Source organism: Colobus angolensis, unplaced genomic scaffold (assembly GCF_000951035.1).
Source record: "Colobus angolensis palliatus isolate OR3802 unplaced genomic scaffold, Cang.pa_1.0 Scaffold211, whole genome shotgun sequence".
NCBI lineage: Eukaryota > Metazoa > Chordata > Mammalia > Primates > Cercopithecidae > Colobus > Colobus angolensis.
Window position 1 is genome coordinate 1,202,428 of NW_012115278.1, and position 26,484 is coordinate 1,228,911.

Genomic DNA, 26,484 nt, shown 5'->3' on the forward strand with positions numbered 1-26,484 from the left:
TCACTTGTCCAGAATTAGTTTAGTAGAGATGGATACAAAATAAATATGAAAAATCACTATAATACTGCTTCCTATGCACTTCCTGGGATGTGCTTTACACACATCATTCTGCAATGCTGAGCAGATAGAGGGGCTCCAGGTTCACACAGGTCGGCTCTTGAGTACGTCTTTGCTACTCTTTGCAATTTCCAGCATCACTGCCAACTTATCTGGGTCCTTCGTACAGTTCACATGCATTATTGGTAATGGGTAGCTCTCTGTGCTCGGACTTTGTAGCTGATCAAATGAGGAGGGGGAGGACAAAGGGGCTGTTCGTAAATGTACTGAGCATCTACTAATCTGTATCAGGCCTTGTCCCAGACGCCAGGGTTGGACTGATGAAGCCCCAGGGCTACCTCTGAGGACACACAGGGAAGGGTGTGCTGAAGCTCCCGGCTTTGGTAATGGGCACGTAAACGAGATTCACAGAGAAGAGCAGGTTTGGGTGAAAGATGGTGAGTTCACACATGGGCACTAAGGACTTTCATTTCCACATGATAATGACTGGCAACCCCCCCCCCCAAATAAAAGACCAGAGCAGAAGCAGGGGCCAGAGTCTGAGAAGAGGACTCAGGAGCCAGGCCCAGAGTGGTCCCCGAAGTCCTGTTGAGTGGATGAGTTTGCTAAAGACATTCAAACAGAAAAGGAGAAATTAGTGAGATTAGACGCTCCCAGAGATCTCATGAATTACAGTCTGCAGGAAGAAATAAAATAATAGAGGAGATGGAGCTGAAATCATCAGAAAAGTTTGCAAGCCAGGCAAGTGCCCAAGAAACAAGGCCAGAGAGAGTTCCTCGAAGTAGATGGGCACAGTGACAAGTGCGGTAGAAGGTAAGGCAGCCAAGCCAGAAAATGGCTTTGACCTGGTGCTGAGAGACGCTGGGGCGAGTTGCTCAGTGGAGCAATGGAGGTGAAAACTGTCCACCGAGGGCTAGGGAGTCAGGGGGTGGGAGGGGCGGAGGCCGTACAGGGGTCGGGGGTGGGGTGGTAGATGGAAAGGGAAATGTGGGAGAAAGGGAGAGGCTGATAATGCTGGGGGACGGTGAATGACCCGCCAAGTCCGCCAAGTGCAGGTTGGACTGCAAAGGAAAGCGGCCAGAGAGGAGAAGGGGGAAGATACGAAGGCCTGAGATAAGATGGAGAGAAGAGAAAGTGGAGAAGGCTTTCCTTGGCTGTTCTTGACTATTTTACAAAACTGAGGATGGTAATTTGATAAAAACAGAGGGGGCAGAGATGTCCCTGTGGGCTTGAAGGGGCACTCCCATTAGGCAATACACAGATAAGTCAAGAAAAGATGAACAAAGTTGAGCGCTGTGCAGTCACTCGGGGCCAAATTATAGTTAGCATGAATTTTGGGAATCCAAATCACACAGATTTGTGACTTTCTTCAGAGATCCTTGGGCAAGAAAATGCAGAAAATAATTGGGTTAGAAAGCAACAATTCTAAGGCCCCCGGAGAGCCTAGTGGTTTACAGTCATGACCATGGGGCCCAGCCTGGGCAGAGGGGAAAGTGATGGCGGAAAGGGGAGGAAAAGCCAGGAGATCAGGGAAGATTTTAGGGACAGCAGACTCTGAGCTGAGCTGAATACCTCTCTTCCCTTAGAGGGAGATGCACCACTTCAAGGGGCAGTGAGGCGCCTCTCCTTCATATTTGCTTGCTGGCAGGTGAGCAGGAGAGGTTGCCCAAGTCGTCACAGAGATGCTCATACTCCTGGTGGTGGTTTCCCTTACCCATGCCCAGGTCTCTCTTGTCTTATATCAGTGTCTACCCCACAGAGAGGCTGCTCCCCTCATTATGGAGTACAGATTGACTAAACCATACCCTTAATGTCTGTCAATGCTGATAAACTACCAAATGTATACAGGTGATTAATAAGTACTCCCCTAATGATGATACGATCTTGCACCAGTGTTTTTATATATATATGTGTATGTATAGATATGTGTGTGTGTGTATATGTATGTGTGTGTAGATATATGTATGTGTATATATATTTACACACACACACACCAAGTCACTGGTCTAATCTGTTTAGTCTCCTGGAGAATTTAAGTAGCAGCAGGGGAAGAGCTGTGCCTTTTGTGTGTCCTGAAAGGCACATACGCCCCTGCAGCCTGCGGGTTAAGATGGAAGATTATAATTAATCACAAAGATGTGGCTGAACGCCCTGTGTTCTTCCTTCTGCTGCTTCCTGCTGCCAGGGGAAGAGCCAGTGGCCTCTAAGCAACCCCTGAGAGCAGCTCCGTTTGCCGCGTGCAGCATTGGCTTCAGATCCTGCTTCCTCAATCCTGCCTCCCTGCAGTTTTGGCTTTCCTTTTTCTGTTCTTTCTTTTTCTCTTGGCTTGCCAAATTTGGGCTTAGTCAGGGCTGCGGTGTTCACACTCCTGACGAGCCAGCTCACGCCGCCGCCGACTCAGAGCCAGAGCCTGAGCAGCGGTAATCAGAGCTGAAGGCAAAAGCAGGGGCGGAGGCACGCGTCCAGGTGTGCTTTCTGCAGTGCCTCTCTTTGTCCAAACATTTCACAGATGCCAGGGGGGAGAGGGCAGGGACAATGTGAGGGGCAGTGAATTCCCTAAGGAAATTACTGTTTCAATAAAGAAAGAAGATTGCAGGCTGCACTCTGTACGTGTAGATGAGTGTGTGCTCATGTTTTAAAACTCTAAACATGCAATGACTGTTTTTTTTTATTATACTTTAAGTTCTGGGATACGTGTGCAGAACGTGCAGGTTTGTTACATAGATATACATGTGCCATGGTGGTTTGCTGCACCCATCAGCCTGACATCTGCATTAGGTATTTCTCCTAATGTTATCCCTCCCCTAGCCCCCCCACCCCCGCGACAGGCCCTGGTGTGTGATGTTCCCCTCGCCGTGTCCATGTGTTCACATTGTTCAACTCCCACTTATGAGTGAGAACATGCAGTGTTTGGTTTTCTGTTCCTGTGTTATTTTGCTGAGAATGAAAATTTCCAGCTTCATCCTTCCTTACGCCTTATATAAACATTAACTCAAGATGAATTTAAGACTTAAATGTGGCCAGGCGTGGTGGCTCACAGCTGTAATCCCAGCTCTTCGGGAGACCGAGGCGGGCAGATCACCTGAGGTTGGGAGTTCCAGACCAGCCTGACCAACATGGAGAAACCCCGTTTCTACTAAAAATACAAACTTAGCCAGGCATGGTGGCACATGCCTGTAATCCCAGCTACTCGAGAGGCTGAGGCAGGAGAATTGCTTGAATCTGGGAGGCGGAGGTTGCGGTGAGCCAAGATCGCACCATTTCACTCTAGTATGGGCAACAAGAGTGAAACTCCATCTCAAAAACAAAAGGAAAAAAAGAAAGAAAGAAAGACTTAAATGTAAGACCTAAAACCATAAAAACCCTAGAAGAAAACCTAGGCAATACCATTCAGGACATAGGCATGGGCAAGGACTTCATGACTGAAAGACTGAAACACCAAAAGCAATGGCAACAAAAACCAAAATTGACAAATGGGATCTAATTAAACTAAAGAGCTTCTGCACAGCAAAAGAAAGTATCAGAGTGAACAGGCAACCTACAGAATGGGAGAAAATGTTTGCAATCTATCCATCTGACAAAGGGCTAATATCCAGAATCTACAAGGAACTTAAATTTACAAGAAAAAATCAACCCCATCAAAAAGTGGGTGAAGTACATGAACTGACATTTCTCAAAAGAAGACATTTATGCGGCCAACAAACATATGAGAAAAAGCTCATCATCACTGGTCATTAGAGAAATGCAAATCAAAACCACAATGGGACACCGTCTCACGCCAGTTAGAATGGCGATCATTAAAAAGTCAGGAAGCAAATTATTTTTAATTGAAATTTGTATCGATCTAATTCCAGATTCATGTGCAATTATAAGAAATAATACAGGCAAGCCACAATAGCTCATGCTTGTAATCTCAGCATTTTAGGAGGCCAAGGCAAAAGGATCCCTGAGCCCAGGAGTTCAAGACCATCCTAGGCAACATAGCAAGACCCTGGCTCCATAAAAAGTTAAAAAAAAAAAATTAGCTGAATTAGTGGCATGTGTGCATAATCCCAGCTACTCAGGAGCCTGAGGCAGGAGAATCACTTGAGCCCAGGAGACTGAGGCTGCAGTGAGCTGTGATCGTGCAACTGCACTCCATCCTGGGTAGAGTGAGGCCCTGTCTCAAAACAAAATAAAATAAAGAAGAAATAATATAGAGAGATCCCATATTCACTTTCCCAGTTTTCTGTAATGGTAATATTTTGCAAATTTATAATGTAATATCACAACCAAGATATTGACATTAATACAACTCCCCATCAATTTCAGATTTCCCCAGTTTTGTTTATTACTCATGTGAGCATGTGTGTGAGTGCATACGGTGTTTAGTTCCACACAATTTTATCACATGTAGGGTTGTGTTTCCACCACCACAATCAAAATACTGAGATTTTCATCACCACTAGAATTGCTTGTGTTACCCTATTGCACCCACATCCACCTCCCCCATACCATTCCCCATTGCCACCCTGGCCTTCAACCTCTGGTAACCACTGTTCTCCAGTTCTAAAGTTTTATTTCGAAAAATAAAATGGAAATGGGAACATACAGTATGAAATATTTGGGTTTTTTTTTTCACTTAGCCTAATTGTCCTGGGATCCATTAAGTCATTGTGCATATCAATAATTTGTTCCTTTTCATTCCTGAGTAGTATTTCATGGTATGGATGAACCACTTTGTTTAATCATTCATCCTTTCAGTCTGCCTGTATCTGCCAACCTCTGTCTTTTTATTGCTGTGTTTAAATTACTGATATTGATAAGTATTTATATGTTGATGCTTAAGTCTGCCTTTTTAATTATTTGTTTTCTGTTTGATTTCTCTGGTTCTTGTTCCTCTGTTTATTTTCTCACCTTCCTTAGGTTATTTGAATAATTGTTTTGGATTCTACCTTGATGTATTGTTAGTGTCTTTGTGTTTTGAATGTATTTCTTTGTATAGCTTGTTTTTAGTGGGAACAAAGATCTTGCCATGTTGTCCCCATTGGTCTGGAACTCATGGGCTCAAGTGATCCTCCCACCTTGGCCTCCCAAAATGCTGGGATGATAGGCATGAGCCACCATGCCTGGCCGGCTTGAGTATTTTATGGTGTTTCAATCATCAAATGTGATTTAGAAAAACCATAAGAAGGATAGTCTTTTGCATGTACTCATATTTTTATTTCTTAAAAAAAAATTTTTTTTAGAGACAGTCTTGTTCTGTCACCCAGGCTGGAGTCCAGTGGTGCAATCACAGCTCACTGCAGCCTTGACCTGCCTCAGCCTCGTGAGTAGCTGAGACTACAGGCATGTGCCACCGTGCTCGGCTTCCATATTTTCATTGCTGTTGTTTCTTCTTCTGTTCTGATGCTTCAGGATTCCCTCTTATCAGTTCCTCGCTGTCTGATAAATTATCCAATCTTTAAGGATAGGTCTGCTGGGCACAAATTTTTCTTTCATTTGAGAATGTCTTTATTTTCTCTCCATTCCGGAAGGATAGTGTTCCCAGACATAAAATTTGTGGTTGAATTTTCTTTTCACTTCAAATACTTGAAAAATGTTGTGCCATTTCCTTCTGGGTTCCACTGTTCAGATGGGAAGTCTACTGTCATTTCAACCATTCTTCCCCTACAGGTGATTTGTCATTTTTCTCTAGTTTCTTTCAAAATGTTTTTTCTTTGTCTTTGGTATGGATTTCCTTGGGCTTATCATATTTGGGATTCACTCAGATTCTCAAATCCATAGGTTTGTGTGTGTTGTCAAACTTGGGAAGTTTTCAGTGTGTTCCTTCTTTCAGCCCTACTCTCTTTTCTTCTCTTCATCTGAGACTCTGATGACAGAAATGTTAGATCTGTTTTACAGTGCCGTAGGTCCCTGAGAATATCCTTAATATTTATTAAGGATATTTTCTGATTGTTTAGATTGGTTACTCAAATTAGGCAAATTATATCCTCAAGTTCAGTGATTCTATCCTCTGTCATCTCCATTCCACAATTAAACCCATCTAAGAAGTTGTCTTTTTAAGTTTCTGTTATTATATTTCTTAGTTCTCTAATTTCCATTTGGTCCTTTTGTGTAACTTCTGTTTCTTTGCTGAGATTTTTAAAATTGTTTTTATTTGTTTAACTGTATTTATAATTGATTGTTGAAGCATTTTTATTGCAACTGTTTTAAAATCTTCATCAGATAATTCCAAATCTTATTCATCTCAGTGTTGATGTCACTGACTGTTGACTGTCTTTTCTTATCCAAATTGTGATTTTCTTGGTTTTTGGCCAAATGGGTGATATTTTATTGTATCCGGAACATTTTGTCTATTATATTACGAAACTCTGGATTCTATTAATTTTTTTTTTTTTTAATTTTAGCAGGCAGTCACTCTGTTTAGGTTCAGCACTCAGGTCCTGGATTACTTTTGTGGGCTGTGGTTCTAAATCAGTTGTATTTCAGAGACTGGGTGTTTGTTTATCTGTGAGGGCTGGAAATCCCACTCACTGCTGGTGCTGCTTGAGGAATGGAACAGGTTCTCCCAGGCTGGGCTATCAAGTGTCTCTTGGAATAGGATGGGAATCTCAGGCCAGTGGGTATGAAGAGGTTTCCTGGGCTGGGCTACTTGTCATAGTGGCATCCTTCTGCTGGCTCTGCCCACCCACCAGGCAGGCGGGGAGTCTCAGCACAGAGGGGTCCCTTGTTTGTATTTTCCCTAGACTGTAGATCTAGGGAGGTAAGACCAAGTCTGGCTGTAGTTGCGCAGCTGTAGCTCCAGCGTGAAGCACAGAATATAATGTGTAACAGGGTGTGTGTGCTGGGCTGGCTGTGCTATTGTTCTCCAACTCCCAAGGCCTCCAATTTGGCTTATCCATATATCTCATATGGGTAATGAAATGCAAGCAGGAAAGAGTATCACTTATAGGTGAAAGCTTTGAGAGCCAGGAGAACCTTCGCTTCACACTCTTTCCTGTGTCATCATCACTGACAATGTTTCAGACGGTAGCTGTTCCATCAACACACATCTCAGAGTCCCAGAGTAAGAAGGGAGACAGCTGGAAGCAGAATCGCTGCAGACCTTGGAGGGCATACTATGTGAGTGAGCAGGAAACTTTGTATGTGAATTGCAGAGATTTGGGAAGTTGTTTGTCAACACAGCATCACCTAGCCTATCCTGCAGTGAGTTTTGCTTAAAGGAGAAAATGAAGAGGCAAATTTTGTTGGCTCTGGAGAGTACTAGAAATGTATAAAACCATACATCTTAAAAATTACATTCATTAAACATTTTAGTAATTCAGTTTGTATCCTCTTGTTACACGTTAACAGTTGGGGCTTTACTCTAGGGAAATGAGAAACCACAGTTTAGTTTGACAGCATCTGGCAAAGTCACCCAGAGTACCTGGGTGGTCTGTGAGGACATTTGCGATATAGAGTGTTTACCGTTAAGAGAATTGTGGGGATCAGGACATTTTCAATTGCCAGAGAAAAGCTTCCTTTCTGTCTGCACCTCCAGGATGGATTCTAACACTAAGGATTATTAACTTGGTGGCTTTGTGCTTAACTCCAAATTATTTGTTCATAGATTTTGCATTTATTTGTCATTCTTCTGTAAATTTCTGTCTCCATCTTATAGCCTTGTATTGAGATCTCCATAGGCCAGTAATGAAATCAGCTTAACTTGAACCAGACCATAATACAGCCTCTGGGTGTGAACAAGGCCACAAGCAAGGAAACTGAATACCTCCTAGAGGAAGGAAATGGAGTTTCTGCTGAGGACGTTTAGGTAACATCACAGCACTTGTGTTATTGCCGGATGATGTTTCTCAGATTAAGGTGGCCTTGACACTTTCTCCAATGCTCTTAATACAATTTATTACTGAGGAAAAGATCTTCTGGTCATTTAATAAAGATGCAGAAATACTTTCTGTCAAATCGTGAGGAAGGAATCTGTGTATTTTTACAATATTGAATTGGTGAAAGTGAAATCCCTTTAAAATGAAATTAGAATGACTCATACACCCCCTGAATCACGTAAATACAGAGACCTGTGGCTAGTTAAACCCCTGAAACCAATTATCCATCCATGGCTGTCCCTAAGCACCCTTTTCTATTAAGGAAACACCTGTAGCATCCAGCCTATTGTCTTTTTTCTCTTTGTAGCTTGATTTTCTGACTCCTATCACCTATTTCTATTCTTCACGTCTCAGTGTCCCTAAATCTAGCGACAGAATAGTTTTTTCATCTGTACATATTGGTCTTTTTCTGCTGTTCTAATCAAGGCATACTGTAGACTTTTTAAGAATTGTATTATTCTCCAGATAGTTTTCAAGCCTATTTTATAGCTAGACAGAGGGATATGGGGCTAAATTATGTTACAATGCCATGAACCCTCTGTTCTTTCCCACTCTCAGTAGTTTTTCTGGAACAAACTCTCCTCAGATTACTGTAAACATTTGGTTAATTTCAAGATCTCTTAAATAACTGATTTTGACAATTTTGGCTACTGTGTTTATTGCTCTGATGGAAAGGTAGATTTATAGAGATTGTCAACCTACTATTCTGGTGGTATAATTTTAATTAGTTAAATTTAAATGTACCCACAAAGATAACGCATTTTATTTAATAAAAATTTGTTGAGCAGCTAGTATTTACTGGGCAGTGGCCTAGGCACTGAAGATTCAAGTGTGGGAAAGAAACACTTTTGCTAACATTTAGCATTTGCTAACAGTTTACCATTTTCAAAGGAAACAGACTTACAGACAGGAAGAAGTAAGCTGAGGAAGGAAATGAGTCTTCCCCTTCAGAACTAAGAAAGGGACAGTTGGCCAGAGAATGGAGTAAAGAGGCTGACACATCCACTTCCATTTACATTTTGGCCAAGACAGAGAGTAAAAACTGTAAGGTCATTGTGAGAGTCCTTCCACATTAAACTTTGCCCCAAATTTTCCATTTTTCAGTTTATTTCTCTTAATTTCCATCTGGAGAATAATAAAAGAATCAAATGGCAACTGTAGAGCTAAAACTATCATAATGAGGCCAGGTGCAGGGGCTGATGCCTGTAATCCCAGAACTTTAGGAGGCCAAGGCAGGTGGATTACCTGAGATTAGGAGTTCGAGACCAGCCTGGCCAACATGGTGAAACCCCATCTCTACTAAAAATACAAAAAATTAGCCAGGCGTGGTGTCAGGTGTCTATAATCCCACCTACTCGGCAGGCCGAGGCAGGAGAATTGCTTGAAGCTGGGAGGCAGAGGTTGCCGTGAGCCGAGATCACACCATTGCACTCCAGCCTGGATGAGAGAGCAAGACTCTGTCTCAAAAAAAAAATTAAATTAAAAATAAATAAATAAAACTATCATAATGAAATGTAAAATTTCTTAGAGGATTTCAACAGAAAATTTAAGGTTACAGAAGAAAGAATCAATGAATTTGAAAATAGGTCAATTCAGATTTTCCAGCCTGGGAAACAGAAATATAAAATAATGAAGAAAAATTAAGAGTCATAAATACCTATGGGACACCATCAAGCATACCAACGTACCCATAAAGGTAGTCCAGGAATGAGAGAGGTGAGAAAAAGGAGGAGAAGGGATGCTTGAGGAAAACAATGCCCAAAACATCCCAATTTTGATGGAAGCATTTATGTTCATATCCAAGAATATCAAATTAGATAAACTGAAAGAAATCTACACTTACACATATAATAGGCAAAACTGTTAAAAGACAAAGAATCCTGAAGACAGAGAAAAATGACTCATTACATGCAAGTGGTCTATAATAAGATTAATAGCTAGCTTTCCATTAAAAAATCATAGAGATGAGAATGCCATGATTCTCATGACGTATTCAAAGTGCCAAAAGAAAAAGAATGTCAATCAAGAATTCTATGTCCAGCAAAACTATCCTTTATGTATGAAGGATAAATTAAAGCAACTGTAGATTCAAAAAAACTGAGGCCAGGTGGGTGTGGTGCCTCATGCCTGTAATCCTAGCACTTCAGAAGGCTGAGGTGGGAGGATCACTTGAGGTCAGGAGTTCGACACCAGCCTGGCCAACATGATGAAACCCCATCTCTACTAAAAGTTAACTGGGTGTGGTGGCAGGCACCTGTAGTCCCAGCTACTAGGGAGGCTGAGGCAGGAGAATCACTTGAACCTGCAGGGCAGAAGTTGCAGTGACCTGAGATCACACCACTGCACTCCCACCTGGGCAACAGAGCAAGACTCTGTCTCAAAAAAAAACCCCAAAAATCGAAACTGAGAAAGTTTTGTGGTAGTGGACCTGCCCCCCAAGAACACTAAAGGAAGTGTTGCAGGCTGAAATTAAGTGATATTTATTAGTAACTTGAATCAACATGAGTTTGTAACACTTTACTTTCTGATTTAAAAGACAACTCCATAGAGCAATAATTATAAAACTTTGTTGATAAGCTTATAATGTATATAGTTTCCATGATGCACAATTAAAGGAGAAAGGAGCTATATTTAAATGAAGCTTTTGAACACCATTAACATTAAGTTAGTTTAATATGAATGATATTGTTATTATGTTATTAATCACTCAAAAATAACTCAAAAAATACATAGTAAAACGAACAACAAAGAAATTAAAGTTGTACACTAGAAATATGTATTACTGTAATAAGATGTTAATGGGCATGTACAGGGACAGAAACCACATAAAGCATGTGGAAAACAAGTAGAAAGATGGCAGACGTAAATCTTACCTTATCAGTAACTACATCAAATATAAATGATTAATTAATACTTCAGGCAAAACACAGAGACTGGCAGAATAAATAATATTATACAATTCTATTCTGTCTATAAGAGATGCAGTTTAGATTAGAAAACTGAATACATTAAAAGTAAAATGATGGACAAAGGAATACGATGCAAGTAGTAGTCAAAGTAGAGCTGAAGTGTCTATACCAATATCAAGAAAAATAGTTTTTAAGACAAAACTTGTTACTAATCACAAAGGATAGTGACAAAGTGGTAGTGATCCCACTGGGAAACACAATAATAATAAACATATCTGTACCTAACAACACAAATTTTAAAATACATGAAACAAACTGACAGAAGGGAGAAATAGACAATTCAGCAATGATTGGAAACTTCAATATCTATCTCACTTTCAATAGTAGATAGAACAAATAGGCTGAATATTAAGGAAATAGAACATTTTAACAACACTGTGATACAAATAGACCTAATTGACCATTAAGTATATAAAGCATTAGGTAGACTATGCAGGAAAAATAAAGAGAAGACTCAAGTCTTAAAATCAAAACCAATCTCACAGAAATAAAAAGATTATAAGGGAAACTATAAAAACTATGCCAGGCCTGGTGCAGTGGCTCATGCCTGTAATCCCAGCACTTTGGGAGGCTGAGGTGGGCGGATCATCTGAAGTTGGGAGTTTGAGACCAGCCTGACCAACATGGAGAAACCCTGTCTCTACTAAAAATACAAAATTAGTTGAGTGTGGTGGCCCATGCCTGTAATTCCAGCTACTCAGGAGACTGAGGCAGGAGAATTGCTTGAACCTGGGAGGTGGAGGTTGTGGTGAGCTGAGATCGTGCCGTTGCACTCCAGCCTGAGCAACAAGAGTAGAACTCCATCTCAAAAACAAAACAAAACAAAAAAACTGTGTGCCGACAAATTAGATAACCTGGATAAAATGGACAAAGTCCTATAAGGATGCCAAGTGCTAAAATTGACTCAGGAAGAAATAGAAAATGTAAATAGATCTATTAAAAAGTACAGATGTTGAGTTAATAATTTGAAAACTTCTCACAAAGGAAATTCTAGGCCCATGTGGCTTCACTGGCAAATTCTACCAATTATGCAAAAATGAATACTCATCTCCTACATACTCTTTCAAAAAATAGAATACCCATCCCCCCAACTCTTTCAAAGTGGGAAGGAACTTACCCACTTAGCCTATAAGGACAATACTACCCCCAGTACTAAAACCAGACAAAGACAGCATAAGAAAACTACAGACTGATATCCATTGTGAATATTGACACAAAAATTCTGAATAAAATACTAGCAATTCACATCCAGAATATATAAAAAGAATAAGAATGACCATGACCACATGGGAATTTCCCCAGGATAAATGTTGGCTTAACATTAAAAAAACAATCAGCTTAATATACCATGTTAATAAAATAAAGAACAAAAATCACATGATAATTTGAATAGACACAGAAAAAACATTGGACAAAATCCAACAGCCTTTCTTAAAAAAACACTCAACAAAGAGGACACAAATTCCTCTTCCAAATAAAGAAGCCTATGAAAAACTCACAAGTAATATCATACTTAATGGTGAGAGACAGAATACTTTTCATATAAGATCATGAACAAAACAAGGATGTTTACTCTCACCATTTCTATTCAACATTGTACTGGAAATTCTAGCCTGGGCAATCAAGCAAGAAAGAGAAATAAAATGCTTTCAGAGTAGACAGAAAGAAGTAAAACTATTTCTATTCTAGATGATATGAAAATGCTAGAAATAATATCTTTTAAAAGCTATTAGAACTAGTAAACAAGTTCTCCTACTTTGCAGGATACCGGGTCAATATACAACAATCAATTGTATTTCTAGGCATTTTATGACCAATATGAAAATGAAATTAAGAAAAACAATTCTATTCTAATAGAATTAAAAAGATGAAATAATTTAGGATAAATTTAAAGAAGTATACAAGTTCAAGACTTGTACACTGCAAACTAAAAATTGTCATTGAAAGGAATTAAGACAAACTTAAATAGATGAAGAAGCACTCCATGTTCACAGATTGAAAGACTTAACATTGCTAAGACAGCAATATTTCCCAAATTGATTTGTAGGTTCAATGTAGTCTCCATCAAAATCCTAGCTACCTCTTTTGGACAGAAATTGACAAGCTTATCCTAAAGTCATAAGGAAATACAAGAGAGCCAGAAGACCCAAAATAATCTTGAAAAAGAAGAACAAATTTGGAGAACTTACACTTTCCAGTTTCAAAATGTTCTACAAAACTGTGGTAATCAAGACAGCATGGCATTCTCATAAAGACAGACATATGAATCAATGGGACAGAATTGATCATCTAAAAATAAATCTTCATTTTTATGATCAAATGATTTTTAATCATGATGCCAAGAAAATTTAGTGGGTAAAATAAAAGTCTTTTCAACAAATGGTGTTTGGAAAACTGGATGTCCATGGCAAAAAATAAAAATTTAACCTGTACAACATGCCATATACAAAACCTAATTCAAAGTTGATCATAGACATAAATGTAAGAGCTAAAATTATAAAACTGAGAAGAAATAGAGAAGTAAATATTTATGACCTTAAGTTAGGCAGTGATTTTTTAAGTATGACACCAAAAAGCACAAGCAACCAAAGAAACTAAATTGGACTTTCTCAAAATATCGTATTTTGTGCTTCCAGGGATACCATCAAGAAAGTGATGTGATTCTCCTGCAGAATAGGAGAAAATATCTGAAATGATATGTCTGATAAAGGGCTTGTGTCAAGAATATATAAAGAACTCTTATAGCTCAACTAATAGACAACCCATATTTTTTAATGCGGAAAAGTTTTGTCTATACATTTTTTCCAAAGAAGATATATGATTACCAATAAACATATTAAATGATTTTCAATGTTATTATTCATTTTTCATTAGGGAAATGCAAATCAAATTTTCTATGAGCAAACTGCCCACTAGGTTGGCTGAAATTTAGAAAGTAAACATTAATAAGTATTGGCAAGGATGTGGAGGAATTGGAATCCTCATATATTGCTGGCATGATTTTAAATGGTGGAGAGAACAGTTTGGCAGTAGCTCAGATGTTAATTACAGAGTTTTCATATGATCCATCAATTCTACTCTCATGTATGTACACCAGAAAAATGAAAAATAAAAATATCCACACAAAACTTGCATATCAATGTAAAAAGCAACATGATTTATGGAAACAACTCAAATATCCATCAAGTGATGAATGGATAAATAAAATGAGGTATAGTCATACAGTGGAATATTATTTGGTATTTAAAAAGGAATGAAGTACTAATACATGATCTTTCCTCTCTGCCTCTGCCTCCACCCAGATAACAAGAATGACCCCTTCAATGACTATGTGGGTCATGAAAACTGGAAGAATCTTTCAGTAGTTTCTGTCTGCCAACCAGGAAAATTTTTGATGATTAAGAGCCCCTCTGCCTCCTGAAACAGAAAGGGAATACCATAAGGTGACTAAGCACAAATGAATATTTAAATTAAATGTCCTGCCACTTTGCGGTTGAGTTGAAGGTGACCAAATCCAACAGGCTGCATGGTGGCATCACTAGGATGTTGTTCTGACCTCCTCCTCTATCGCTTTCTTGGCTGAAGCTGTCTGATCTGGGAGGAGAAACAGAGCAGACAGAGCCTAGACTTTTGTGAGACCAAGAGATTCCACTCTATAGTCTTTTTGTAGTTTCCTGGACCTCTCTTGAATCCCAAGATTCCTTAGACTCCCTCTTATTCCTTGCAGTTCTCTTCTTGGCTGTGGTCTTCTATGACACATCTGTCCTCTTTGCAGACACAGCCAAAAGAAAGGCATATGTAGTCCCTTACCCTCAGGGCTGTTTTTGATGTGTATCCTCTCCCAGCTGGGTGGTGCTTTCTTGTTTCCTTCCAGATCTGGTTTTCTCTTCCAGGAAACAGTCTCTTTGCTTATTCCTGGGCGTAGTTTATTTCATGCTGAATCTTTAGTTGGAAAAATCTGAGGATACCACTCTCATTGACTTTACCACAATTTGTGCTCTCTGGAGTGCTGAGATGTGGCTACTCTGGCTTCCCTGGCCTTGGCAACTGGCTCTTCCTTGTTGACTGGGCTCTAGGTAAAATTCTGGACCTTGGTGCCACCCTGGTGACAAATTACTTTCCAGGAGCTCAGGAGATATGGAAATGTGGTGTTCATCCCCACTAGATTTTATGGACAGAGTCACTCGCACTGAGTGACTTTTTTTTTTGAGACGGAGTCTTGCTCTGTCGCCCAGGCTGGAGTGCAGTGGCCGGATCTCAGCTCACTGCAAGCTCCGCCTCCGGGGTTCAGGCCATTCTCCTGCCTCAGTCTCCCGAGCAGCTGGGACTACAGGCGCCCGCCACCTCGCCCGGCTAGTTTTTTGTATTTTTTAGTAGAGACGGGGTTTCACCGTGTTAGCCAGGATGGTCTCGATCTCCTGACCTCGTGATCCGCCCGTCTCGGCCTCCCAAAGTGCTGGGATTACAGGCTTGAGCCACCGTGCCCGGCCATTGAGGGACTTATTGATGGCAAACAGAAAGAGACATTTTCTTGGGGAAGCTAAGTGGAAAAGAGGAGTCTATTAAAAGGATGCTCGGCTAGAGACCAGGCTTGTGACTCTCCCCAGGAGCAAAAACGTCATCCTTGCTCTCTGCCTTGCATCTCTTTTCTTTCTGATTCATTCTTTTTTTCTATCTGGAGATTAATGTCTGTTTTTTGATCTTCACAAGGAGGTGGAAGATGATCCACTGGGGAAGATTGACTCTGTCTGGCCCAATTCTCAGGGTAGAGTTTCCGAGCTGCTGAAGTTTGGTCAGTGCCCACCCTGTGTGGACTGGGCTGTCTGAAGACTACTCCCGCACATATAGGGCAATTTGAGGCAGTGGAAATTTGTGAACGGGATCAACTCTCATTAAATTGCTTTTATTAGAGTGTGCCAGTGTTTAAAAGAGAACACACAACTTCCAGTTTTCACTTCAGTGCAAAAGGAGCTTTGAAGCTGTCACTGTATCCTAATAACAATTCAAAAAACTGACAAACTGAAAAATCAACAGTTCTTCTTAGAGCTATCAGAAAAGTGAGGACACAGGGTAAGCTGCTGTCCCCAAAATTGGAGAGACAGACATGTGGATACAATGAATCTGCTCTAAACAGCAGAAACTCTAGAGCAGAAACCTCCATGGGCACCAGTGCCAGCGTGGGAAAAGCTGAACTGTAACTGACAAACTGCCAGAGGTTGAGTGTGGAAAAGATGGAGTTAAAAATTCCAAGAAGACCCAGGTATAGAAGGGCTCTTACACTTCTATGAGGTATAACTACAGACACTCTCCCAGATTCTCAAAGCAAAGATCAGAGAAAAATTCCCTTATGCTTCTCTCAGGGGGAGGAGAAAAGCAACTACTTTGAAATATGCCAGAGCATCCTTCTTATTACAAGGCTTACCCTCAGGAGAAACTATTTTATCAGAGCCTAAATGCTGGGTTTTTATCAGAATGTAACTTACCCAGGGGAAGGGGAAATACCTAACTCCAGCTGCCTGTAACCATCCTGTCCTACCTAAGGGATTGGGGGCAACTGAGAAGCTCCTATGAAGTTCACAGTCCACTTTAGGAAACTAGCAAAAGAAGAACAAATTAAATCCAAAGTAAGCGGAAGATAAGAAATAACAAAATTACAGTAGAAATCAATAAAATTGGAAACAAAATCAGTAGAGAAAATAGACAAAATTATAAGCTGGTTCTTTGAAAAGATCAATAAAATTGATAAGCCTCTGTAGCTAGGCTAAGAAAAAAAACCAAACTACTGGATTAAACAATGGGCCAAAGACCTTAACAGATACTTTACCAAAGAAGATATACAGATGTCAATTAAGCATATGAAAAGACGCTCCACAAGATGCCATCAGGGAAATGCAGATTAAAAAACAATGAGATATCACTACATACATTAGAATGGCTGAATTCCACAGCTCTGACAACATCAAATGCTAGTGAGGATGAGGAACAACAGGGACTGTCATTCACGATTGGTGACAATGCAAAATGGTACAGCCACTTTGGAAGACAGTTTGGCCATTCCTTTAAACACTAAACATACCCTTACCAGCAGTTGTATTCTTTGCAGTTGTGTTCTTTAACGTTCATCCAAAGGAGATGAAAACTTACGTCCACACAAAAACCTGCAGCTTCATTCATAATTGCCAACACTTGGAAGCAACCAAGATGTCCTTCAATAGGTGAACGGATAGATGAACCGTGGGACATTCATACAGTGGGATATTATTTAGCACTAAAAATAAATGAGCTATCAACCTATGAAAAGATATGCAGGAAACTTAAATGCGTATTGCTAAGTGAAGGAAGCCAATTCGAAAGCCTTTGTATGTATGATTCCAAGTATGTGACATTCTGGAAAAGGATAAACTAGGGAGAGGGTAAAAAGATCAGTTAATGCTAGGGATTTGGGGGAGAGAGAGATGAATAGGTAGAGCACAGAGGATTTTCAGGGCAATGAAACTATTCTATCTGATATTATAATGGTAGATATGTGTCATCATACACCTATCAAAACCCATATTAAACCCCAAGAGTGAATCTCAATGTAAACTATGGACTTTGGGTGATGATGTGTCAATACCATTTCAACAGTAGTAACAAATGTACCATCCTGGTGGGGAATGTTGGTAGTTGGGGGGTCTGTGCATGTGTGGGGACAGAGGGTATATAGGAACTCTCTGTACTTTCTGCTTCACTTTACTGTGAACCTAAACCTGTTCCAAAAATAAAGTGTATTAATATGAGAAACCACAAATGAAGGAAAATGAAATGCACACACACACACAGGGTGAACACACCCACTCGTGTGATGTCCTCTTAGTTTCTTTAGTATGCCCTCTACAGAGATTACCTGGCATGCTTCCAGTCTGCCACTCACAGCCTTTACAACCTGGAGAATATGGTAGTAAGGTGCTAACAACTACATAGCCACATCACCCTCCCATCAAGTATTTAGTCAACAGGTATTTGTTGAGCATCTAATATGTGCCAGCAGTGCCTGGAGGCTGTGGGGTGGAAAAGGAGTCAGCACTCTTTCCAGTCCCTTGCCCACAAGGATGCGATCATCTATAATATGGTTTGGATGTTCTTTGCAATCTCATGTTGAAATGTGATTCCCGATGTAGTAGGTGGGCCCAGGTGGGAAGTGATTGCATCATGGGGGCAAATCCCTCATGAACGGTTTAACACCATCCTCCTGGTGATAAGTGAGTTATTGCTCAGTTAGTTCATGCACAGTCTGGTTGTTTAAAAGAGTCTGAGGGGACCTGCCCCTTCTCTCTCTCTTGCTCCTGCTCTTGCCATGTGATGCGCCTGCTCCCTTTTCCCTTCTGCCACAAATGGAAGCTTCCTGAGGCCCTCATCAGAATCAGATGCTGGCATCGCTCTTCCTGTACATCCTGCAGAACTGTGAGCCAGGTAAACCTCTTCTCTTTATAAAGGACCCAGCCATTAGGCAGTCCTCTACAGGAACACAAACAGACGGACACAATCCACTTGGGAAAGAGAATGTCACCCTGCAGCTAGTGGTGAATATGATGATATTACATATTGCTACAGTTGACTGGGGACCAGGATAATAGTTGGTGAGCTAATTATTTGGCACAGGTGATAAGAGTATGAAGATTCGGTACAGGAGGAAAGACTCATTTGAGCTGGAAAACCCTGAGAAAATTGGCAAGAGTGGGAGCAGCTTCACGTAGGCTCCCACAGCTCGTCAGCTCTGCTGACACCATCTTGAAATTCTTACTAGTTTTGGAACAAAGATCCTCATATTTTTATTTTGTACTGGACTCCCCAGATTAAGACCCCTCCTCTCCAGGAAGGAAATGCTTGTATGGGTCATGTCTGATTTAGAAATCATAATTGCTACCACTTACTGTGCATTTGCAAGTACCAGGAAGGATCTTCGGTGCTAAGACCTTATCTCCTCTAACCCACACAAAGGAGAGGAAAACCGAGTTTCAGACAGGTCACCTGAACTCACCCAGCTGGTGGGGCAGGAAAGATTTAAACCCAAGCTCTTTTCTTTTATTTCTGATTCATTCTTTGCAGATTTTTATATCAGTTATTTACATTCATGGTTCATACTTTGAAATGATTTTTAATTAATTAATTAACTTTTTGAGGTAGGGTCTCACTCTATGGCCCAGGCTAGGGTACAGTGGTGCAATCTCATGGCTCATTGCAGCCTCAACCTCCTCAGCTCAAACAATCTTCCTGCCTCAGCTCCCCAAGTAGCTAGGACTACGGGCGTGCACCATCACATCCAGCTGATTTTTACTTTTTGTGTGTGGAGACTGTGGTCTCACAACATTTCTCAGGCTGGTCTCGAACTCCTGGCCTCAAGCAATCCTCTCACCTCAGTTTCCCTAAGTGCTGGGATTACAGTTGTGAGTGATCATGCCCAGCCTTGAAATGACTGTAAGATGTTTGAGAGGAATAAACCAGCTCACCCCTGTGAATGGTTTAGTTCAGCGGTTCCTAAACATTTTCAGTTCACAGCACCCTAATGTCTTAGTAATCTTATTCACAGGGCTCTGAGGCCACAAGAAATACCTCATAATTCTGTTTATGACCTTGTTGGGTCCAACTACCTTAATAAGTATTTATGTCCTAACAACTTAGTAGCTGGGTAAAAAATAATATATACAAATTGAAAGAAATAAATCATATTTTATTGTATTATTAAATAACCACAATACTTACTAATAGTATGTAGGTGCATCATTTGGGCACTAGCAATATATTAAACCTTGGAATCAGATAGGACATATCACCTTTTCCCCCACAGCTATCACAGCAGTCACCAAAAACCAAGCTTTATAAAGATATGACGTCATGGAAGGAAATTTAGCAACCTAATGTTAAAACCGATTTACCTGGAGCTAGCAGTTCCTGAGGTGTTTGACAGGCATCATTGTGTTTTCCTCAAGTACTTCAAAATATCCAGGCACTTCTGCGAGTCCCCTGAGGTGCCTGCCCCTCTGTCTGTTTATGCAAAGCAATGTCCCCTTGCTGGTGGACAGGTGCAGGCAGTGCTTTTTCCTCTGCGTGACGATATTAGATATGCAGAAAATCATGGATAGGAAGAGCCAAGGAAAAAAGGGGGAATAAAAATAGAATGAACAAGAAAAGGAGCTCAAGAAATGTATTTTTAAAGCAGTACCACAAAAATAAGCTCATATTTTACTATGTATTTGACAGCAGAATACAATTACAACTGACATCAATTATGTTCTCTATTAGACTTTTCTCTACCTTATACATTTAAGTGTAATCCCAAATGGGGAGAGAACCACTGCTTTTTAATATAGGTGCTTTCTCAATTTGAAAACTAGAATAGAAGTCATGTTCAGAAGTGTAAAGAATTCTAAGAATGAGGTGGGGGGTTAAACGATTGTTAGTAACCAAGAGGTTCCATTATTTTTTCCTTCAAGCATGTTGGTATGTGGAAAACGGAAAGCATATTAAACCACTCACTTGAGTTAGTTAAACCCAACATATTAGAGCAATTATTAATCCTCTTTCATCTTTCTAATAACAACAAGACACAAAGCAATTGTTAGTTATAATTTGTAATCAGTAGCATGTCGTTAGTGGGCTGTTAATTGATTGTATCTACCAGTGTTTGCGTAGATGGGTTCTGTTGTTGTTGTTTGAGTTTCATGTTAATTCAATAGGAGTGGTAACTTGGTTTTTGGTGAGGACAGGAAGATTTTACATCTCATTTCACTGATTCTGTTTTCTTCTGAACATTGGACTTCTATGTGCTTATTTAAAAAACTATGTGGCTACTGCCATCTGTTGGATGGAATGTGAGTCCTCCTCAGACACGTGGCCCTTTAAAGCCCAGTGTCTGTCCCTTCTAACTTCACCAAGTGTCTCCTCAAGGTAAGGTTCTGCCTTTGATCTACCTGCATGCATCCCAGCTTCCAGCCCCAGAACTGAGTTCATTTTGGGAACGTTTTCTGCCGTGGTGGGGTACTTTCTCTTCAGACATGTAAATGCTCTTTACTGAAGAGTGTGAGGTTGTTTAGCTGTCCAGGAAGACTTACAGCATAAGGAGGCATGTTGAGGTGGGGACGGATGTGCCTGGGAGCATGTTTAGGAACAATTATATTTTTAGCATGTGGTAGTGGAATCTACATTGGACTAACAGGCAGAGAAATCAAAGTTCAGCTGTACATTGTGGTGCATATTGAGGCCAGTGATTTTATGTCTCTGAGCTGGCATTTCCTCAGCTGTAAGACAAGAGGACAGGACTAGGACTGAGAAAATCTTATGAGCTGAAGACCCACGCGGCTCCGTCTCTCTAAAGAGTCATATTAAAAGAACAGCAGACCTAACAGCAAATACGAATTTAAGAGGAAATGCCAGTCTGATTTAACTGAAAAGCACAGAGAAGAACCAATCTACAGATCATGGGAAACCCATTTGACCTGACTCCCTTTTCCCCCACTGCTTGGTTCCTATTTTTCTACTTGGGCTGTGATTGTCAGCATCCTCGTTCCTCACCCCTCCTACTCTTTCTCTGCGGAGGGACTGTTTTCTCTCTCCACTCCTGTTCAGGTTTTTTCTTAGTCCTCCCCTCCTCCTCTAGCCCTCAGTCTCAGCTTTCTCTGCCCTTTTGCTGATTCTGCATCACAAAATTCCAAGAACCAGTCTTGGAGAAACTACCTCTTCTCTGAGATGGGAAACAGGTGAAGAAGCTGAACCAGGCAGAACACACTTCATATTGTCCAGGAGAAACACACACACACACACACACACACACACAGAGCCAAGCCCTTCTGACAGCAAGAGCCTTCAACCCTGTGACTGATACGACTACAATGCCTATAGCTGAATTCACTGGTTAGGGAGTGCACAATGGAATTTTGTCCCTTGAATTGGGGATGTTTGAAGATCCAGGCTATTTCACTCTTCCTCCTGCCTTGCTAAGGAATGACCGAGGTCATTATTGAACTCAGTTCTCATTTGCTTTCTTAAAATTTGACGTCCACAAAACTTGGAGTTTATTTACTTCTCCCTTTCCTCCTCTCTTCATTTAGTCCATCATGCCATTTGTTAATACCAGATTAGAGAAGGGGAGCATGTCAAGGAATTCCTTTATGATTTCTTCTCTGAGGATGAAGTCTTGGTTGAGTCTTCACTGGACAGGTTCAGGATGGATCCTGGGAGTGGGGCTGGGGCTCTGCGGTGTGTGTGTTCTCCAGAGCAGTTATCCTGCTGGGGCTGGGCCAGCCCTCCTGCCCCAGCAGCCCCCATCTCTCTCTGCCCCACCCTGTCTCCTAGGTGAGGTGTGCTGGGATTGCTGTGTGGGGACGGAGTACGGCCAGCCTGCTTGGGCTCAAACCTTCAAGGAAATGAAAAATAATTTCTCCTTATAAGAGGTTAGGGGAGCCTCCCCAGGCTCGTCTGCTGCTAGTTCTGTCAGTGGAGAGGCAGTTTAGAAGGCCCCAGGAGGCTGGGAGGAAAGGAAGTGTGCCCAGGCCCACCTAGGGGAAGGTCTACAGGAGAAAGGCCCTCTTTGTCATTGCTGCAGGGTAACAGCGAGTTTTGCAGTTGGTGATAATGATTCATTCCTCAGTTGAGGTTTGGGAGGATTATAGCTGGAATTTGAAAAGTCGTTTCTATATCTGGCAACGAAGGAACTCTGAGTGATCACCATGTACTGTTTGGTGTTTTGCCATCATTGGTAATATCACTGTGGTAGTCAGCTCGGGCGGCTGTAACAGAACACTGTAGACTGGGGGACTCACAAACAGCAGACATCTACTTCCCACAGTTCTGGAGGCTGGAAGGCCACGATCAGGGGCCAGCTGGCTTGGGTTCCGGTGAGGGCCCTGTTCTGGCTGCGGGTGGTTGCCTTCTCATCGCATCCTCACGAGGCGGAAAGGCAGCCAGAGAGCTCTCTGAGTCCCTGTCGCAAGGGCACTCATCCCATTCATGAGATCTGCACCCTGATGACTTAATCACCTCCCCAAAGGCCCACCTTCTAAAACCATCACATGGAGGAATAGGATTTGAGCATAAGAATTCCGTGGGAATGCAAACGTTCAGTCAATAGCCATCACCAACAACACTAAAATGTGAATTGGAGGTGTCATGTGAAAAAAGAAATGATCTAAATGAAATTCCATGCTGTCATAATGGAGTTCTGCAGCCACCAATGTATGTCCTCTGGTTGAGTGTACAGGCGGTATATGAATATGTGTAAGTGTATATATATCTTGTGATTGTTCTGAGCATTCATGATTTAAAGTACCTCATCAGCAATGAGCAGTGTTCACACTCCCGGCTGAGTAGAGCTAGCGTGTGTCTCTACACACTGGCTGGTTGTGGAGGCAGAATGTTATCAGGATGCCCTGATAGATCAACAATGTCCTCTCCTGCTTTGCTTCAGGAAGGGGTGAACATTTGTTTACGGGTCTGACAGCATAAAAAGTGAACCTGTGTAATCCCAGCACTTTGGGAGGCCGAGACGGGCGGATCACGAGGTCAGGAGATCGAGACCATCCTGGCTAACATGGTGAAACCCTGTCTCTACTAAAAAATACAAAAACTAGCCGGACGCGGTGGCAGGCACCTGTAGTCCCAGCTACTCGGGAGGCTGAGGCAGGAGAATGGCGTGAACCCGGGGGGCGGAGCTTGCAGTGAGCTGAGATCCGGCCACTGCACTCCAGCCCGGGCGACAGAGTGAGACTCCGTCTCAAAAAAAAAAAAAAAAAGAAAAAGTGAACCTGCCGAGAATGGAGTCCATGCACTCCAAGTCACTTCGCCTTCACTGGTGCTGAAGGATCCCTGTGGCTCAGGGTCCACAGGCTAGAGAACTTATTGCTAGTGCAAATGCTGACCCAGTTCCTTCCACTGGGATGGACAGCTCCAGTTCCTAACTCCGCCAGAGGAGCACAGCTCTTTTGTTTCTAGTATGTTCTAGTATAGAGGAGCTGTTGTTGAGGATAGGTCCGCGGAGGTGATCACCTCCCTTAGCTCCTGCACAGTAAGTGGATGCTGAGGCAGAGTCTTGAACATCACAGCATAAGGCACTGGGATGTGTCCCCAGGGCTGTGCTGCCCTTGAGTGGCTTCCTGGTCTGTAAAGTTGCATGGTGTGTAGGAAGAGACGGAGGTCTGGCGCCTGGCAGCACACCGTGACTGGGTGGACCTGACTGTCCTGGCACCTTGGGGGTGCAGAGCCACCACTTCACTCTCACGGAGCTACACTATTATGGGGTATCCTTGCAGGACATAGGAGACAATCTGAAGCATTCAGGAACCCCAATGCCTTGAAAACAGTATCAGGGGATGAATTATAATGTAACATACTAATAATATTAAAAAGGCAAAGGGAAGTAAGGTTTTAAGAGATTCACTATGAACTTTGACTTCAAGTCTATGGAATCCTCATTTACCTCATACCTCATTGTAGATTTTTTAAAAACTACAGTGAATTATGTTTTTTTCTATTAAAATTGCCTATAAGTTGACTGTGAGTTTATCAGAAGTCCATCTTTTCCCATTTTGACAAGGTCTAGTGACAACTGGTAAGAACTACAGTCAGCACCGGCTACTTTCAACTAACTACAGGTGGGATAACTCTGCATTGCTGTTGGTTGATACAGAAGCTGAGACATGAGTGATATTCACTGCATAACTGGCGATGCTGGCACTAATGGGACCCTTCCCACAGGTCATGCCCTCTGTTGAGTGCACTGTGTAGAGGATCACATTTATTCCCCAGTGCAATTCATGGGACAGAGATGATCATCCTTATATTCAGGGAGGAAATTGAGACTCAAGAGAGGCTCAGGTAGCAGAACCAGGCTTGGATCCAGAGACTCTGACCCCAAAGCCGTGACTTATGGTGGGGACCTCTGCTTCTTCCCAGAGGTTCTAGTGAGCAGCCTGGGGTAGTGATTTCCGCCTATGGCGACTAAGAACTCCTACTTTATGGCATCAAATCAGGGAGGGACTCCAGCTTGATCTGGCAGCTACAGCTGTAGACATTATCCCTGCCCTTGTGAAACATAAAGACTTGTTAGTCTAATGGCAGAGATACCACATCAGTGTAACGTAATAGATACGTACTAATCAGTTGCTGTTATTCCAAACACAACATTGCTTTATTATACTCTATGTAGTCGCTTTTTCTGTATGTCTATAAATCAAATACGTTTTCCTGCATCCTGAGAGGTAACAGCCTAGATAAATACTTTATTTATTTAAAATCTGTCCACCTATTCATCCGTCCAACACATATTTGGTGATTTTGATTAAATTCCAGGTGCCTTTGCTAAGGATGGAAGGACATACAAAGATGTGAAAATCCAGGCACAGGCTCTTCCTTCAAGGTGGCTCAGTCTACCAGGGGGAGACCCTCTATGTAAAGAACTCTGAGGTAAGTGCGGTGGAAGCGTAAGGGTTTAGCAGAGAATTTGCTCTCACTGCAGGGGGGTCACAGAAGTATTGGTGAGTGAGCAGGACTTGGAAAGGGCAGATGGGCTGGTAGAAAGGACACTGCAGATGAGCAAAGGGACACTCCTAGGGAGTCTCGAGTGTGGGGAGGACTTAGGGATGTTCGTGGAAGGGAAGAGCTGGGCAAGGCTGAAGAGTAGGGCAGGGCAGGGCACGGAGGGCTCGGCCCCTGGGTTGGCGGCTGGGACTGAATTCAGTAGGCAGTGGGGTCGTTGAAGCTTTGAGAGCTGGGGAAAGCCATGACACAGGTTTAGTGGGAAACGCATGTTACTTAAAGTCAGGCAGATCCTGGCTGGAGTCCTGGCTCAGCTTTTTAGCTGTGTCTGCTTGGTCGGTCGCTCTCAGCCTGAGTTCCCACGTCAGTCACCTGAAGGAAACGGGCCTGCCTTGTGGTCTCGTTTAGAGGTCTTGTTCAATCATGTGTGTAGAGTGTGCCCATGGGGCCTGGCCAGGGAGGCGTCCGAGGCACCTGAGGCTGAACCAGGGGTGGCCGTAGAAATGGTATGAAAAGAGCGACAGCTCTCAGAGACAAGGAAGAATGACTAGAACTCGGAACCTGACAGGAGGTGTCCTTGCCCGGTGAGGGGGCTGCAGAGTGAGATGTGACCATTCTGGGCTGCCTTCCCCGCAGTTCCCGGCCCGGGCATGTAGTCGCTGTGGGGTCCTGAGCCTGGGACAGCCCTTCTTTAGTCAGGCTTTTCTTTGGGCTATTCCTTTCAAGCGACAGCAAAACCTAGTAGTCTCTGTTTTCATACAAGGTTCTAACATCTGATGCCAGATTTACAACCTGGGGTGGCCAAAGATTTTTGGTTTTCCCTGGGGCTTAAATCAATGGTGTTGCTTGGCTTTCTCCCGTGCAGCCAGGATGGCCAAGAAAACCACCGGTTGTTCTGCTGCGAATGGAAGGCATGCTGCTGCGTGGCTCTTGGTATTTACCTGATCCTGGAGCTGAGCTTCGTCTCTGTGGCCTGCAGGTGGAGCGGGGCTGGGAGAGATAGTCCTCTGGCACGCTTTCCACATTTGGATGGCAGCCCCAGCTTCAGCTTCAAACACTTTTATCCCTGATGGCATTGTTTACAAACA

At 42.2% G+C, this 26,484-nt stretch overlaps 1 long non-coding RNA gene across 1 annotated transcript; it reads right to left on the reverse strand.

Moving 5' to 3' along the window:
* Positions 1-5,237: 5,237 nt before the first annotated feature.
* Positions 5,238-26,484, reverse strand: LOC105512417. The gene is made up of 3 exons (XR_001001848.1): positions 26,338-26,484; positions 19,804-19,971; positions 5,238-7,255 (listed from the first exon to the last, which is right to left on the reverse strand). It is a non-coding gene; the product is annotated as an uncharacterized LOC105512417 (long non-coding RNA).